Source organism: Rhinatrema bivittatum, chromosome 9 (assembly GCF_901001135.1).
Source record: "Rhinatrema bivittatum chromosome 9, aRhiBiv1.1, whole genome shotgun sequence".
Lineage (NCBI taxonomy): Eukaryota > Metazoa > Chordata > Amphibia > Gymnophiona > Rhinatrematidae > Rhinatrema > Rhinatrema bivittatum.
In genome coordinates, this window is record NC_042623.1 from 225,185,692 (window position 1) to 225,202,952 (window position 17,261).

The following is a 17,261-nucleotide window of genomic DNA, read 5'->3' on the forward strand; positions in this document are numbered from 1 at the left end:
ACATTCAGCGGAACCTGAAAACACCTTACAAGTCAAAGAAGTTCTGGACGTCCGACGCCGTCACGGCCACTGGGAGTACCTCCTGTCGTGGGAGGACTTCGGCCCAGAAGAAAACTCCAGGGAGCCCTCTCACCATATTTTTGACAAAAACCTGCTCTTGAACTTCCACCGAAATCATCCAGAAAAACCCAGACCGGTAAAGGGGAGGCCTAGAAGAGGGGTACTGTTGCGCGTCCCGGCCGTGAGGGTTCTGTGACCAGGCCTGCTCACCTCACACTGCCCTCGACTAGCTCTGGTCTCGCCGCCGCTGCCAGCTCCCAACATCCCCATCGCTTACCACGGCCCTCTCCAGCTTCCTCCATGCCACAGAGGGCCGTACCAATCCTGCACCAGGCCAAGGGTCCACCTCCAGCGCAAAAAGTATACTAATGATGCATTAGAATTAGGGCATCCCGAAAGTGAGGTTCCAATAACAAGAAAAGTCCAAGTGCCTGTAACTAAAAACTTACCTGAGCTAATAATAATTCTAACTTATTCCTATCAATTAAAAAGCAGAATAAAAATACAAACAAAAAACAAACTAATGATAATGAATGCTAGTGCCAGAAGTCTAAGAAGTAAGATGGGAGAATTAGAATATATAGCAGTGAATGATGACATAGACTTAATTGGCATCTCAGAGACATGGTGGAAGGAGGATAACCATGGGACAGTGCTGTACTGGGGTACAAATTATATCGCAATGACAGAGAGGAGCACCTGGGAGGCGGTGTGATGCTTTATATCCAGGATGGCATAGAGTCCAACAGGATAAACATCCTGCATGAGACTAAATGCACAATCAAATCTTTATGGGTAGAAATCCCTTGTGTGTTGGGGAAGACTATAGTGATAGAAGTATAGTACCGTCCACCTGGCCAAGATGGTGAGACGGACAGTGAAATGCTAAGAGAAATTAGGGAAGCTAACCAAATTGGTAATGCTGTAATAATGGGAGATTTCAATTACCCCAATACTGACTGGGTAAATGTATCATTGGGACATGCTACAGAGATAAAGTTCTTGGATGGAATAAATGACAGTTTTATGGAGCTATTGGTTCAGGAACCGACGAGAGAGGGAACAATTTTAGATCTAATTCTCAGTGGAGCACAGGATTTGGTGAGAGAGGTAACGGTGGTGGGTCCACTTGGCAATAGTGACCATAATATGATCAAATTTGAATTAATGACTGGAAGGGGGACAGTAAGCAAATCCACTGCTCTTGTGCTAAACTTTCAAAAGGGGAAACTGATAAAATGAGAAAAAGAGTTAGAAAAAAACTGAAAGGAGCAGCTACAAAGGTAAAAAATGTGCAAAAGGCGTGGTCATTGTTAAAAAATACCATCCTACAAGCACAATCCAGATGTATTCCACACGTTAAGAAAGGTGGAAGGAAGACAAAACGATTTCCAGCATGGTTAAATGGTGAGGTGAAAGAAGTTTTTAGCCGAAAGATCTTCATTCAAAAATTGGAAGAAAGATCCAACAGAAGAAAATAGGATAATGCATAAATATTGGCAAGTTAAATGTAAGACATTGATAAGACAGGCTAAGAGAGAATTTGAAAAGAAGTTAGCCGTAGAGGCAAAAACTCACAGTAAAAATGTTTTAAAATATATCCGAAGCAGAAAGTCTGTGAGGGAGTCAGTTGGACCGTTAGATGATTGAGGGATTAAAGGGGCACTTAGAGAAGATAAGGCCATCGCAGAAAGATTAAATGATTTCTTTGCTTTGGTGTTTACTGAAGAGGATGTTGGGGAGATACCCGTAGGTTTTCATAGGTAAAGATTCAGATGGACTGAACCAAATCACGGTGAACCGAGAAGATGTGGTAGGCCTGATTGACAAACTGAAGAGTATTAAATCACCTGGACCGGATGGTATACATACCAGGGTTCTGAAGGAACTAAAAAATGAAATTTCAGACCTATTAGTAAAAATTTGTGACCTATCATTAAAATCAATGGACCCAAAAAACAAAAGGGTAGGCGATCTAAGAAAGCCATTAGGATAACACAAAGAATAGATGCCTGTGTCTTTTTCTGAATCTTTATTGGAGTAGAGACGTGTTAAAATATACTGCCCGACTCAGGCTGAGTTTCTCAGCCTTCACAGCTGCTGCCTCAGGGGCTATGAATAAATCATACAAAACAACATATAAAAATCAAATAATAAATAAAAACATATAAATTATGAATAAAAAATGTGAAATGGTGACATTCATAGTTTGTAAAATGTAGTGCAGTCAACTTATGCACATTAATCAGACAGAAGAGATGTGATGCAGTCAACTTATGCACATTAGTTAGACAGAAAGAAAATATAGTAAATATTGAAATTTGATAAATATCAATTCTATCTGTCAAAAGTAAAAAATTCTATTCAATTTATGAAAACAAATAATAAACATTTTAAAGTAAAAACTGTGATTTATGTCATTATTTTAATATTTTTTGCCTTTAAAAAAACAGTAATTCATGTCATCATTTATTTGTCTTTTACCTTAGACAATTTTGGACTCAAATTCTTAAAGGTGGATTGACCTCATGAACAACCATTGTTTGCAGGTCATCTGTAATCGTAATTAATCTAAAAGATCCAGAATAATTAATTGTATACATAACATTAATTTATTTTGATTTTTATGTTACTACATTAATTCTGGTCCTTGCTATCAATCATGTCCCTAATTTTATTCAGACCCTAATATTAACTGAAAGAAATTTTTAAGAAAAATGTTTTTAAAATCATTCATTACACTTTTGATATAAAATGGCGATCATGCATCACTAAACATAAACCAGAATTAAATATAAAAATAAGATAATAAATCCCCCAGTGTAATCCTTAAAATGTTAAATATAGTAAATTACAGAATATATAGAAAGACATGGTTTAATGGAACAAAGTCAGCATGGCTTTAACTAAGGCAAGTCTTGCCTCACAAATCTGCTTTACATTTTTGAAGGAGTTAATAAACATGTGGATAAAGGTGAACTGGTTGATTTGGATTTTCAGAAGGTGTTTGACAAAGTTCCTCATGAGAGGCTTCTAGGAAAAGTAAAAAGTCATGGGATAGGTGGTGATGTCCTTTCTGTTGTGCGTCCCGTCCACGCTAGGCCCGCGCCGGGGCCTGCTCGCCTTGCTCCTGTGCTGTCAGGCCCCGGGCCGTCCTCTCCCGCTGCTGCTGCAAGTGCCTTCCGTCCACGGTGCTCCGCAGCGGCGTCTCCCAGGCCCTCCACATTGGGCCTAGCTCCACGCCGGGGTGCGGCGTCCTCTCTGGCGCTGGCCCTGCCCCTAGCACGCACGGGCAGACCACCCGGCCCTTTCAAGGGCCAAGGGCGGGAACCAGCTCTGCGGCGCAGCATGATGACGTGACGTAAACCGCACATAAAAGTGAGGCCCTGTCCCCCAGGACCTCGCCTTGGCAATCGGGTCGACACAGTGGTGTAATTTGTTTGCCTACTCCGTGTTCCAGCGTCTCCTTGTTCCAGCGTCTCCTCGTTCCAGTGTCTTCCTGTTCCTGAGTCTCTGTGTGTTCCTGCGGCCTTCCCAGGTAGTATCCCTTCGGACTGATCTCTGGTACTGACCTCTGCCTGCCTGACCATTCTCTTGCCTGCCACCTGGTAATGACCTCTGCCTGCCTGGCCATTCTCCTGTCTGCCACCTGGAACTGACCTCTGCCTGCCTGACCATTCTCTTGCCTGCCACCTGGTAATGACCTCTGCCTGCCTGGCCATTCTCCTGTCTGCCACCTGGAACTGACCTCTGCCTGCCTGACCATTCTCCTGTCTGCTGCCTGGAACTGACCCTCTCTTGCCTTGACTACTTCTGGACTGATACTCTGGCTCTGACACTTGCGCTTCATTCAGACACACTCTTCTGGCCTACTGTGGATGCCAGACCAGCCTGCTGGGAATCCACTTGCGGCTTCCACCCGACTAGCCTCGCAGGCACTGCGTGTCTCGCCTGGAGAACCTTCCTGAACTGTGAGGTCTCCAGAGGTCTCCGGAGCTTCCAGTTCGGGTCTAGTCCATCCTATCTGCATCAGCCGCACACCCTTGCTCGTGGTGGGCACACTTCTCTGCTACCTCTCTGGGACACCATCTGAGGCCCACCTAAGTCCAGGCGGTCCAGGTACCCAAGGCCTCAACCTGCAGAAACCCCGGACTGTTATTGGTGAAGCTCCAGTTAGCCTCTGTCTCCTCATGTGCTCTGCCTCCTGGTGGCAGGCGCTCTCTGGGTCCAACCAGAGGGCCGTACCAATCCTGCACCAGGCCAAGGGTCCACCTCCAGTGCAACAGGTTGCCAAGGCCATAGACTTGGCAGAGTCTCCTGCTTTGCAGGCCATCCCTGGTCTGGTCAATAGTGTCCGAGAACAACAACGGATTATGGAAGCGTTGGCTTCTTCTGTGGAAAGGATACGTTCTCAATTGGAGGAATCAGCCTTGTCCAACCCAGGGGCTCTTGCCCATGCCTTGCCCTCTCAGGCACCACTGGCCCTCCCAGCTCCACCCCGTTTCAATGGGGATCCGCACCTCTGTCGAGGCTTCATAAATCAATGTTATATGCAGTTCTCACTGCAACCTTCGCTATTTCCTGATGAGGCAACAAAAATTACATTCATCCTCTCATGTCTTGAGGAGAAGGCCCTTGCATGGGCTTCCCCACTCTGGGAGCATTTTGACGCAATCCTTCGCCAGCTCCCTCAGTTCATCTCTGTCTTCCGATGCACCTTTGGGGACTCAGGCCGACAGGCAGTCGCTGGCCGCCATCTACTCCACCTCCGTCAAGGCTCGCACTTGTTCACTGAATACACAGTGGAGTTTAGAACTCTAGCTACTGAGTTAGGTTGGCAAGGAGACTGCCTGCGGACACTCTACCTCGAAGGACTGTCTCCTGTCCTTAAGGATGAACTGGCCGCCTGTGAGATCCCCTCATCTCTGGAAGACCTAATCTCTCTGGTTGGCAGGATCGACTACCGCCTTTGACAATGCACTTTCAATGCACATCCAGCATAGCTCTCTCCTTCAACGGCAGGGAAAATGAAGAAAAGATGATTTATATTCAGCATCATCCAACAAGGAATGAATTACATAGTCTGGGTAAACAGATAAGCATAGGAGTAGCTGGCTTGTTACGGCGCTTACTACCCCCGAATCAATTAAGCCTGATACTTCACTTGCAATGCACATCCAACATAGCTCTCTGCTTCAACGGCAGAGAGAATGAAGAAAAGATGATTTATATCAGCATCAACCAATAAGGAATGAATTACATAGTTCTAATGTTCCGCCCTAGCCGCAGTTGTTCTGTTATTTTATTCTTTTGACTTGTAACGCCTTAGACACGATTGTTCTGTTGTATTGTAAACTGATATGATTTGTAAATCCTACAAGAATGTCAGTATATAAGAATTCAAAATAAATAAATAAATAAATAAATACATAGTCTGGGTAAACAAATAAGCATGGGTGTAGCTGGCTTGTTACGGTGGCTACTACCCCGAATCAATTAAGCATGATACTTGACTTGGAATAAGTATCCAGCGCAGCTCACTGCTTCAGCAACAGAGGGAATTAAGTAAAGAGGATTTTTATTCAGACAACCAACAATGGCTGAATTGCACATGCAGGGTAAACAAACGGGAGTAGCTTGCTTATTACGGTGATTACTACCCCAAACCAATTGGCTAGATACTTCACTTAGATGCCGCTCCAGCACTGCTGTCTGCATCGATGGTGGGGGTGGAAGGGAATTGGAACCAAAAAGTTACCAATAAGGGCCCTGACCTCAGCGGTCAGAGTAACAGATTATGAAAACAAATAGGTGTGAAAGCTTGCTGGGCAGACTGGATGGGCCGTTTGGTCTTCTTCTGCTGTCACTTCTATGTTTCTATGTTTCTATGTTTCTATATGGCATCAGGAGGTAAGGCTCCTTTGAACTCCTGCCCTACGATCACTCCGTTCGGAGAGCCCTCGGTTGAAGGCTTTACCAGCAGCCCCACAACCTTCCGAGGAGCCTATGCAAATCAACCGTGGTCTGCTTAACCCAGAGAACATCTCCGATGCAGGCAATCGGGCCTCTGCCTATATAATGGCGGTTCTGGACACCTTCTCTAAACTTGCCCTTTGCGCCCGGGAAAACTCCAAAGCCTCAGCCCAGCGGGGGTCCCTAGTTTGGACGCTAAAGTTTCTGGCCCTCAACTGCTGCTGCCTATATCCCTCCTTAGGGAGTTACGTTCATTTGCCATCACCGCCCTTGTGGTGTTGCATTCGTGCCTGTTCTCGCCCTCGCTCCACCCTCTCTACCTTAGTGGTGTCTCCCTTCGGGTCTGACGGACAGATGCTGCCGCAGCTTCTCCTCGCTGTCCTTCCTGGCATCCCCGGGCTGGCCTGACGCTGCAGATCCGCCATGTTCCTGATGACATAAGGGTGCGCGCACTCCAGAGTTTGTACTGGCAAGGGTGCGAACCTCGGGGGCGTCCCCCCCGTAGTGACTTCATCCGCTTCCAGCTTAAAAGGTCTTTGCTTGCAACTACGAATCGAGTTAGCAAGGGGAATTCTTTCTCCGCTGCTCTGCCTCCACCAACTTACCAAGGGGTACCCGCTCCTCGGGGGCTCCGCTCTCTCTTCTTGATTTCAGATTGCTAAGATGGGATCTGGTACTCGCTCCACGAGGGCCTACGTCCCTGAATGCTCAGAAGACTCCTTACTACCTGGAAGTGATCGCAGATGTGAATACTGTGAGTTCTATTACAGATTGGAATCGGTACTCGCTCCACGAGGGCCTATGTTCCTAATCTCCGAAAACTCCCTCTGTCTAAGACGTTATCGCAGGTACGGAGATCATGAGTCATTATTGCAGATTGCAGATAGGAACCGGTACTCGCTCCACGAGGACCCATGTTCCTAAATCCCTTCTCAACTCTCTTCTATATCAGAAGCTATCAAATACCTATATCCTGTGAATTACTATTCTAGATTGCAGATAGGAACCGGTACTCACTCCACGAGGGCCTATGTTCCTAAAACCCTCCAAAGACTCTCTTCTATTCCAGAAGCCATCTCATACACAGATATTGTGAGTTCTCATTCCAGACTGCATATAGGAACCAGTACTCGCCTACGGCTCCTGTTCCTGAATATACTGAAGACTCTCTGTTGCATAGAAGCCATTACAGATATCTACAATTGTGAGTGTATCATCAACTACTGGTTATGTATCCAGCATACCCTGTCTACTCACTACCTATAGTCTTTCTCTACAGCTCAGCAACCCAGAGACCGCAATTCCAGTATCTGAGGGACTTCAGCCCTGTTGGGCACATCAGCTCACTACTGCCACCTCTGGTGGTTCTACTTCCTGTCTAATAAAGAACTATCTCCAGACTCCAGCCTAGCCGGTGGTCCCTCTCAGGATATCCTCCTGGGGGCACTGTCATCTGCCATCGGCCCAGGGATTCACCAATTTACTTTAAGTGTTCATTCCTTACACTACTAGAGTGGTATTATACAGACTGTCACTCTGTGGGAAGCCAACCCACCACCGAGTACGGAGTATTAAAATTGTTAGCTCTTCCCCTTGACAGGGTGATCCATAACAGATTGCTAACTCCCTGGTGGACTTATAACAGATTGCTACCCCTAGCAGCAGGGATTGAAAACAGATTGTTAACTCCTCCCTCTCCAGGAGGAGATCCATAACAGATTGCTGACTCCTCCCTCTACAGGAAGAGCTCGATAACAGATTGCTAACTCCAAGCAGCAGAATTATAACAGATTGCTAACTCCTCCCCTCTGGAGGAGCAGATCTATAACATATTGCTAACTCCTCCCCTCTGGAGGAGCAGATCTATAACACGTGGACACTGGGGCAAGTGGAAATTTCATTATGGAAGAGATTGTCAAGCTCCTTCAGATACCAGTACAACCTCTGGAGATTCCATTACGCATCACCTCAATTCAAGGAGATCATCTTCCCAATCGTATCATTCACCGTACCATGGCCATTCGCCTCACCGTTGGAACCCTGCATGACGAAGAGATCTCTCTCCTGATTTTGAAATGATCAGCACACCCCATGGTCCTTCGACTTCCTTGACTCCAGTTACATGCACCCCACTTCGACTGGCAATCCCTGCAACTCACCCAGTGGGGCCCGCATTGTCAAACCCACTGTTTACAGCAAGTATCTCCATCTGTGACAGTTCTAAGCTCTACAACCCTTTCTGGGTTATCTGCCCCGTACTCGGAATTCAAGGATGTGTTCTCCAAACAAAACGCCAATATCCTGCCTCCACTCCAAGAGTTTAACTGCCCTATCCCCTTTCACTCCCAGAAACCCAAGCGATGTCAACATACATCAAAGAGAATTTGGCCAAAGGCTTCATAAGACCCTCTAATTCCCTGGCAGGCACTGGTTTCTTCTTTGTAAAGAAGAAGGATGGCAGTCTAAGACCATGTATAGACTACAGATGTTTGAACGCAGTAACCCATAAGGACTGGTACCCACTACCACTTATTAATGAACTGTTCAACCGCCTACAGGGTGCACAAATTTTTACTAAATCGGATCTCCGGGGAGCATATAACCTAATACGGATTCAACTGGAAGATATCTGGACGATCGCCTTCAACACAAGAGATGGTCACTACGAGTATGCAGTAATGCCCTTCAGACTTTGTAATACCCCTGCAGTCTTCCAGTGGCTAATGAACGAGATTTTCCGGGACCTTTTGTACTCATTCGTCGTAGTATATCTAGACAATATATTAATCTTCTCCAAAGACCTGAAATCTCATCGCACCCACTTTCAAACAGTCCTCCAACATCTCAGAGACCATCATCTCTATGCTATATTGGAGAAGTGCATTTTTGAACAACCCAGTCTTCCATTCTTAGGCTACATCATTTCCAACCGTGGGTTCACCATGGACCCCAACAAACTCCAGGGCATTCGAGATTGGCCTCAACCAGTGGGACTCCGAACTCTACAGATTCCTCGGATTCACAAATTACTACCAAAATTCATCGCCAATTACTCCACGCTGGCCGCTCCACTCACCGCCATGACTAGGAAGGGGTGTGACCTTTGAGTGTGGAGCCCCAAGGCCCAATCAGCTTTCCATGCCTTAAAAGAGGCCTTCTACACCGGCCCGTGTCTGTGTCACCCGGATCCTAACCGTCCCTTCATCATCAAAGTCGACGCATGTGCCATAGGAGCAGGAGCAGTCTTGAGTCAATACTCCACCAAGGGAACACCAGTACCATGTTCCTTCTACTCACATAAATTCTCCTCCACAGAACAAAATTATACCATAGGGGATGGTGAACTCCTAGCTGTAAAACTTGCCCTCCAGGAATGGCGTCCCTGGCTTTACTGACCATAAAAATCTGGAATACCTAAAGGAGACCCAGTTACTTAACCCAAGACAAGCCCACTGGGCTCTGTTCTTTGAGCGCCTCAACTTAGAGCTCTGCTATCGCCCAGCTGCAAAAGGTTTCCGTGCAGATGTGCTCTCTCGCTCCGTTGAGCCAGAAGACACACCTGAGACTCCCAGGCACATTATTGATCCAGTTTGCATATCTATTGCAGTTACCACCATGGTACCAGCCAGAAGGACGGTGGCCTTCACCATCTCTGTGAGCGCGTGCTCTGCTGGGCTCATGACTCCAAACTAGCCGGCCACGCCGGCTGAGCTCGGACTCTTGAGATGCTCCAAAGGCACTATTGGTGGCCCGGTATGGTAAAGGACTCCCGTGAATATGTGGACTCCTGTCCGGTGTACGCACAGCAAAAACCCCCAACTGGCCGCCCATGGGGGCTTCTCCAGCCACTTCCTGCACCCACCAAACCCTGGTCAAGTCTCTCCACAGATTTCATCGTGGAGCTGCCTCCTTCAAAAGGAAATACTGTAATCTGGGTCATCATTGACCGCTTCTCAAAAATGGGCCACTTTGTCCCATTACCTGGACTTCCATCAGCTCCAGATTTAGCTCGATTCTTCTTGACCCACGTATTTCGCTTACATGGCTACCACAAGAAACTGTCTCCGATCATGGTCCCCAATTTGCTGCTAAATATTGGAGGTCTCTATGTAAAAAGTTCAATATAATGTTAAACGTAACATCAGCCTACCATCCGCAAGCAAATGGCCAGGCCGAAAGAACCAATCGCTCTTTGAAAACCTTCCTACGATCGTATGTCAATGACCAGCAAGATAACTGGGCTGACCTCCTGCCATGGGCAGAACTATCCCATAATACTCACATTGCCTCTGCCGTCAACCACACCTATCTCTGCTGGTTTCACTTAGTGTACCCTCACCTGCAGCCCAATCTACACCACAAACCATATGCTGGCTCTGGAACCAAGTAAGAGAGAGACTCTGCCAAGCAGCTGACCAGGCCAAACGCTTCACAGATACACATTGTCGGACTGCACCCCTGTTCCGTCCGGGTCAGAAAGTCTGTCTCAGTACCAAACACATCCGGCTACAATTGCCATCCCAACAGCTAGCCCCCAAGTTTATTGGACCTTTCCCTATCGTCCAACGCATTGGAGCAGACACCTATCAACTTCAACTTCCAGTGTCCATGGGAATTCACAACACATTCCATATGTCGCTATTTAAGCCCTTGGTTCTGTCCTGGCCTTCTCGAAAGCCTCCTCCACCTACGCAACATGCACCAGAAACAGAGCATACCCTGCAAGTCAAGGAGATCCTGGATGTACGATGCCGGCTGGCCACTGGGAGTACCTTCTGTCGTGGGAGGGCTTCGGACTGGAAGAAAACTCCTGGGAGCCCTCCCACCACATTCTGGAGAAGACATTACTCCAGAACTTCCACTGCGAGGGGGGGTACTGTTGCATGTCCCGTCCACGCTAGGCCCGCACCCGGGCCTGCTCACCTTGCTCCTGCGTTGTCGGGCCCCGGGCCATCCTCTCCCACTGCCACTGCAAGTGTCTCCCATCTGCAGTGCTCCGCAGCGGCATCTCCCAGGCCCTCCATGTCAGGCCTAGCTCCACGCCAGGGCACAGCTGGGTGGTCTGCGCTGGCCCCGCCCCCTAGGCACACGCGCGCAGACCACCCAGCCCTTTAAAGGGCCAAGGCCGGGAACCAGCTCCGCGGTGCAACCCGATGACGTCATGTAAACCTCATAGAAAAGCGAGGCCCTGTCCCCCAGGACCTTGCCTTGGCAATTGGGTCTGAGTGGTGTTATTTGTTTGCTTACTCTGTGTTCCAGCGTTCCTTGTTCCAGTATCTTCTTGTTCCAGCGTCTCCTCGTTCCAGCGTCTTCCTGTTCCCAAGTCTCTGTGTGTTCCTGCCCCCTTCCCAGGTAGTTCCCCTCTGGACTGACCTCTGGTACTGACCTCTGACTGCCTGACCATTCTCTTGCCTGCCGCCTGGAACTGACCTCTGCCTGCCTGACCATTCTCCTGTCTGCTGCCTGGAACTGACCCTCGCTTGCCTTGACTACTTCTGGACTGATACTCTGGCTCTGACACCTGCGCTTCCCTCGGACACTCTCTTCTGGCCTACTGTGACTACCAGACCAGCCTGCTGGGAATCCACTCGTGGCTTTCACCCGACTAGATCCGCAGGTGCTGCCTGTCTCGCCCGAAGAACCTTCCTGAACTGTGACATCCCTGAGGTCTCTGGAGCTTCCAGTTCGGGTCTAGTCCATCCTATCTGCATCAGCTGCACATCCTTGCTCATGATGGGCACACTCTCCGCTACCTTTCTGGGAGACCATCTGAGGCCCACCTAAGTCCAGGTGGTCCAGGTACCCAAGGGCTCAAACTACTGAAACCCCGGACTGTTATTGGTGAAGCTCCAGTTAGCCTCTGAGTTCTCGTGTGCTCCTCCTCCTGGTGGCAGGTCCTCTCTGGGTCCGACCAGAGGGCCATACCAGTCCTGCACCAGGCCAAGGTTCCACCTCCAGTGCAACACTTTTGTGGATTACAAACTGGCTAAAAGACAGGAAACAGAGAGTAGGATTAAATGGACAATTTTCTCAGTGGAAGGGAATGGGCAGTGGAGTGCCTCAGGGATCTGTATTGGGACCCGTACTTTTCAATATATTTATAAATGATCTAGAAAGAAATACGACGAGTGAGGTAATCAAATTTGCAGATGATACAAAATTATTCAGAGTAGTTAAATCACAAGCAGATTGTGATAAATTGCAGGAAGACCTTGTGAAACTAGAAAATTGGGCATCCAAATGGCAGATGAAATTTAATGTGGATAAGTGCAAGGTGTTGCATATAGGGGAAAATAACCTATGCTATAATTACACAATGTTAGGTTCCACCCAAGAAAGAGATCTAGGCGTCATAGTGGATAACACATTGAAATCATTGGATCAGTGTGCTGCGGCAGTCAAAAAAGCCGTACGGCCGGCGCCATTTTGCGCAAAATGGCGCCGTACGGCCGGCAACACGATTCGACTGCAGGAGGTCGTTCCGGACCCCCGCTGGACTTTTGGCAAGTCTTGTGGGGGTCAGGAGGCCCCCCCAAGCTGGCCAAAAGTCCCTGGGGGTCCAGCGGGGGTCCAGAACGACCTCCTGCAGTCGAATCGTTTTTCCGTACGGAAAAATGATTCGCGGTAGGAGATCGTTCCGGACCCCCGCTGGACTTTTGGCAAGTCTTGTGGGGGTCAGGAGGCCCCCCCAAGCTGGCCAAAGTCCCTGGGGGTCCAGCGGGGGTCCGGGAGCGATCTCCTACGCTCCTGCCGTCGGGGGACAAAAAACCAAAATGGCGCCGGCGCTACCTTTGCCCTGTCACAGGTCAAAGGTAGCGCCGGCGCCATTTCTACAACGCACGGAGGTCCGAGAGTAAAAGATCACACCGGGACCCTTCCTCTGGACCCCAGGTAATTTAAGGCATTTTGGGGGGGTTCGGGAGGGTGGGGGATTTATTTTAAAGGGTCAGGGTGGGTTTTAGGGATGTTTTAGTGTGCCGGTTTTCGATTTACACGATTTACACGATATTTAAAAAACCCAAACTGCGACGATCCGATTCCCTCCCCCTCCCAGCCGAAATCGATCGTTAAGACGATCGATCACACGATTCACATCTCTAATAAACAGTAATCTGATGTTGTGCACCTTTAAGCCAGGGGCGCCATTCTTCAAATGCCATTTTTATTGTCAATAGTTCTTTATACCCAATGCCATAGTTCTTCTCCGCTGGCGAGAAGCATCAGGAAAAGAATGAACAGGGGTGCAAGGTCTTTGAATCACCAGTCTGGCTTAGCACCGCCCCAACACCTACATCAGAGGCATCGACTTCCACAATGAAGGGTCGAATAGGGTCAGGATGGCGAAGACATGGTTTGCTTTGAAAGGCGTTTTTTAACTTCTGGAATGAAGTCACAGCTTCAGTAGACCAATTAGCGGTCTTGGCTCCCTTCTTAGTCATTGCTGTTAATGGAACAGTCATTGAAGAGTAATTTTTAATAAAGGTCCAGTAGTAGTTGGTAAATCCCAAAAATTATCTTAGAGCTTTCAGACCAGTGGGTTGTGGCCATTTTTGAATACTCTCAAGCTTCTGAGGGTCCATTTGAAATCCCTTGTTTGAGACGATGTAACCTAAGGAAAGCACGGATTCCTTATGAAATTCACATTTAGCCAGTTTGGCGAACAAGTGGTTCTTGCGAAGTCTCTGCAGAACTCTTTTGACCGTATCTCCGAAGAGACAGAGACAGGATGGAGGCGGTCCAGAGAAGGGCAACCAAAAAAGTGGATGGTCTTCATCGAATGACTTATGAGGAGAGATTGAAGAATCTAAATATGTACACCCTGGAGGAAAGGAGGAGCAGAGGTGATATGATACAGACTTTTAGATACTTGAAAGGTTTTAATGATCCAAAGATAACGACAAACCTTTTCTGTGGAAAAAAATCAACAGTACCAGGGGTCACGATTTAAAACTCCACGGACGAAGACTCAGAACCAATGTCAGGAAGTATTTTTTCACGGAAAAGGTGGTGGATGCCTGGAATGACCTTCTGAAGGAAATGGTGAAGACCAAAACTGTGAAGGACTTTAAAAGGGCATGGGATAAACAAAGTGGATCCATAAAGTCTAGAGGATGTGAATGAAGAGTGAATGGTTCACGGGAACGACAGCTACTACCTGGAGATAATAAAAAAAAGCGGGGAGTAGCTTGCTTGTTACAGCGGTTACTACCCCAAACCAAATAAGCCTGATACTTCACTTTCAATGCATATAAAGCATAGCTCTCTGCTTCAACAGCAGGGGAGAAAGTCTGACACTTCACTTTCAATGCATATCTTGCATAGGTGTCTGCTTCAACGGCAGGGGAGCAAGACTGATACTTCACTTTCAATGCATAGCCAGCATGACTCTCTGCTTCAACGGCAGGGGGGAATGTAGAAAGGTGGATCTATATACAGGCAACAACCAACAAGTACTGAATTACATAGTCTGGGCAAACAGATAACCATGGGTGTAGCTTGCTTATTGCTTATTGCGGTGGTTAATACCCTTAACTAATTAAGCTATTTCCTTTAGATGTAGTTCCAACACTGCTCTCTACATTAATGGCGGGGGTGGAAGGGAAATAGAACCAAATAGGTTACTAAGGGCCTAGAGTAACAGATAAGTTACTTTCTCCTCCTACCTCCTCCGGACCCCGGACCCCAGCACCGGCCACCTCCTTCCTCCTCCTCCTCCTCTGTCGGGGCTCTGCAGGCCCAATCGGGGCTAGAGCCCGCTCGCTACACCGCGAGCCGTGCAGAGAAGGCAAACTAGAAGAAATCTTGACAATATAAAACAAAATTAAGCCGAAAACAGCACAAAGAGAAACCAACCGCGAGGGGAAACTTCAGACCGCCAAGCGCACACGGTGAGTCAGCCGCGCCCCCTGAAAGGCACTAGGCCAATCAGAGGGCGGCAACCGGGTCTTTAAATTGCGGCGACTAACTCCGGCGGCCCTCCTACCTCTTCCGGACCCCGGACCCCAGCACCGGCCACCTCCTTCCTCCTCCTCCTCTGTCGAGGCTCTGCAGGCCCAATCGGGGCTAGAGCCCGCTCGCTACACTGCGAGCCGTGCAGAGGAGGCAAACTAGAAGAAATCTTGACAATATAAAACAAAATTAAGCCGAAAACAGCACAAAGAGAAACCAACCGCGAGGGGAAACTTCAGACCGCCGAGTGCACACGGTGAGTCAGCCGCGCCCCCTGAAAGGCACTAGGCCAATCAGAGGGCGGCAACCGGGTCTTTAAATTGCGGCGACTACCTCTGGCGTCGCGCGCCGGGCATCGCGCGCCCGAAGGTGCGCGACCTAAGGGGCCTGCCCCTTAGCGCGCCCCTTGGAGTGCCCCAGGTCCAGGGCCCACCCAACTTAAGATCTTCTTACCTCCGTCGAACCCATCGGCCTTTCACGCGCCGTTACCACTGAAGGATGACCCGCTAAGGGAGCTGAGGGGAAAAGCTTCGCAGCCGACGCTAGGCACATCGGGGTAAGGCGCTCTCACTAGGCTCTTCTACTCTCACCCCAACCCCGACGGGCCACGTTAGCCCCCCTTCGTACTCCCCAGAAGTACACACACCCTACAACCGACGACTCAGACAACCACCGACTCTGACACTAGGGGTGTGCATTCGGATTGACCGCATTAGTAAAACGCAACTCATATTTTTTTTTTACTTAAAAAATTGATTCGACATAAACGATCGGATTTCCCACATATCGAACATAGATATGTTCGATATGTGGGAAATCGCGATTGTTGAGCCAAAATAAAAATATAAACCCCCTCACCCTCCTTAATCCCCCCCCCGACTTACCACAACTCCCTGGTGATGGAGCGAGGAGTGAGGACGCCATTTCTGCAATCCTTGGCGAGAAGCATGTGACGTCGGCGGCACGTCGAGTGACGCCGGCGTCACGTGATTCCCGGCTCGTTCGCGCCGGACGGCTCGTTCGGCCCAAAAAGAACTTTTGGCCAGCTTGGGGGGGCCTCCTGACCCCCCCAAGCTGGCCAAAAGTTCTTTTTGGGCCGAATGAGCCGTCCGGCGCGAACGAGCCGGGAATCACGTGACGCCGCGTCACTCGACGTGCCACCGACGTCACATGCTTCTCGCCAAGGATTGCAGAAATGACGTCCTCACTCCTCGCTCGATCACCAGGGAGTTGTGGTAAGTCTGGGGGGGGGATTAAGGAGGGTGAGGGGGTTTAAATTTTTTTTTTGCACATATGTACATATACCCAACTCATTGGATTTTTTTTATGTCCATATTGGCCGCAAGTGGGACCCCCTTTCGGACATAAAAAATATGAACATAAAATTTTGCTCTGCACATCCCTATCTGACACCTCACCATCCATTCAACAACTCCAAACTCTCCAGGACTCCTGCATCCATTCAACAACTCCAAACTCACCAGGACTCCTGCATCCATTCAACAACTCCAAACTCTCCAGGACTCCTGCATCCATTCAACAACTCCAAACTCACCAGGACTCCTGCATCCATTCAACAACTCCAAACTCTCCAGGACTCTTGCATCCATTCAACAACTCCAAACTCAGACAATCAAACTTCACAGACGACTCCACACTCTGTCAATTCACCAGGACTCCAGCATCCACTCAACAACTCCACATTCAGACAATCAAACTTCTCAGACGAATACAGCATCCTCTCTGACGACGCCAACATCTAAAATTGACCAAGCCTCTAAAATGCTTCCATCCTTCCCAATCCCAATCTTACACCACTGCTTCTCACAGAAAAGAAATCTAACCAGACAAACATACCATCGCAATCTAAAAACACTCACACCAATCCTAATAGCTCCGATAACCCAGCTACTAGGCCTCACCCTATTTACCCTATCGCTATTCAATGCGCAATCTATAACCAAAAAATCACTAATCCTTAATGACTACCTCTCTGATTCTAAGCCAGACATCTGCGCAATAACAGAAACCTGGCTGAAACCCTCAGATACCGCAATAATAAACCAATTACCGACGACAACTTACGACATCTTCTCCCTTCCTAGACTGAAAAAGAGGGGAGGGGGAATCCTCCTTGCAACGAAAAAAGACCTCAGATTCTCACACCATCCAGTCCAGTCCGATACCAAACTTGAAATTGGCTTCTTCACATCACACCAACTTCAAATCCTTCTCGTCTATGCCCCCCCGGGACTCATAGAATCTGATGTCTCACCCAT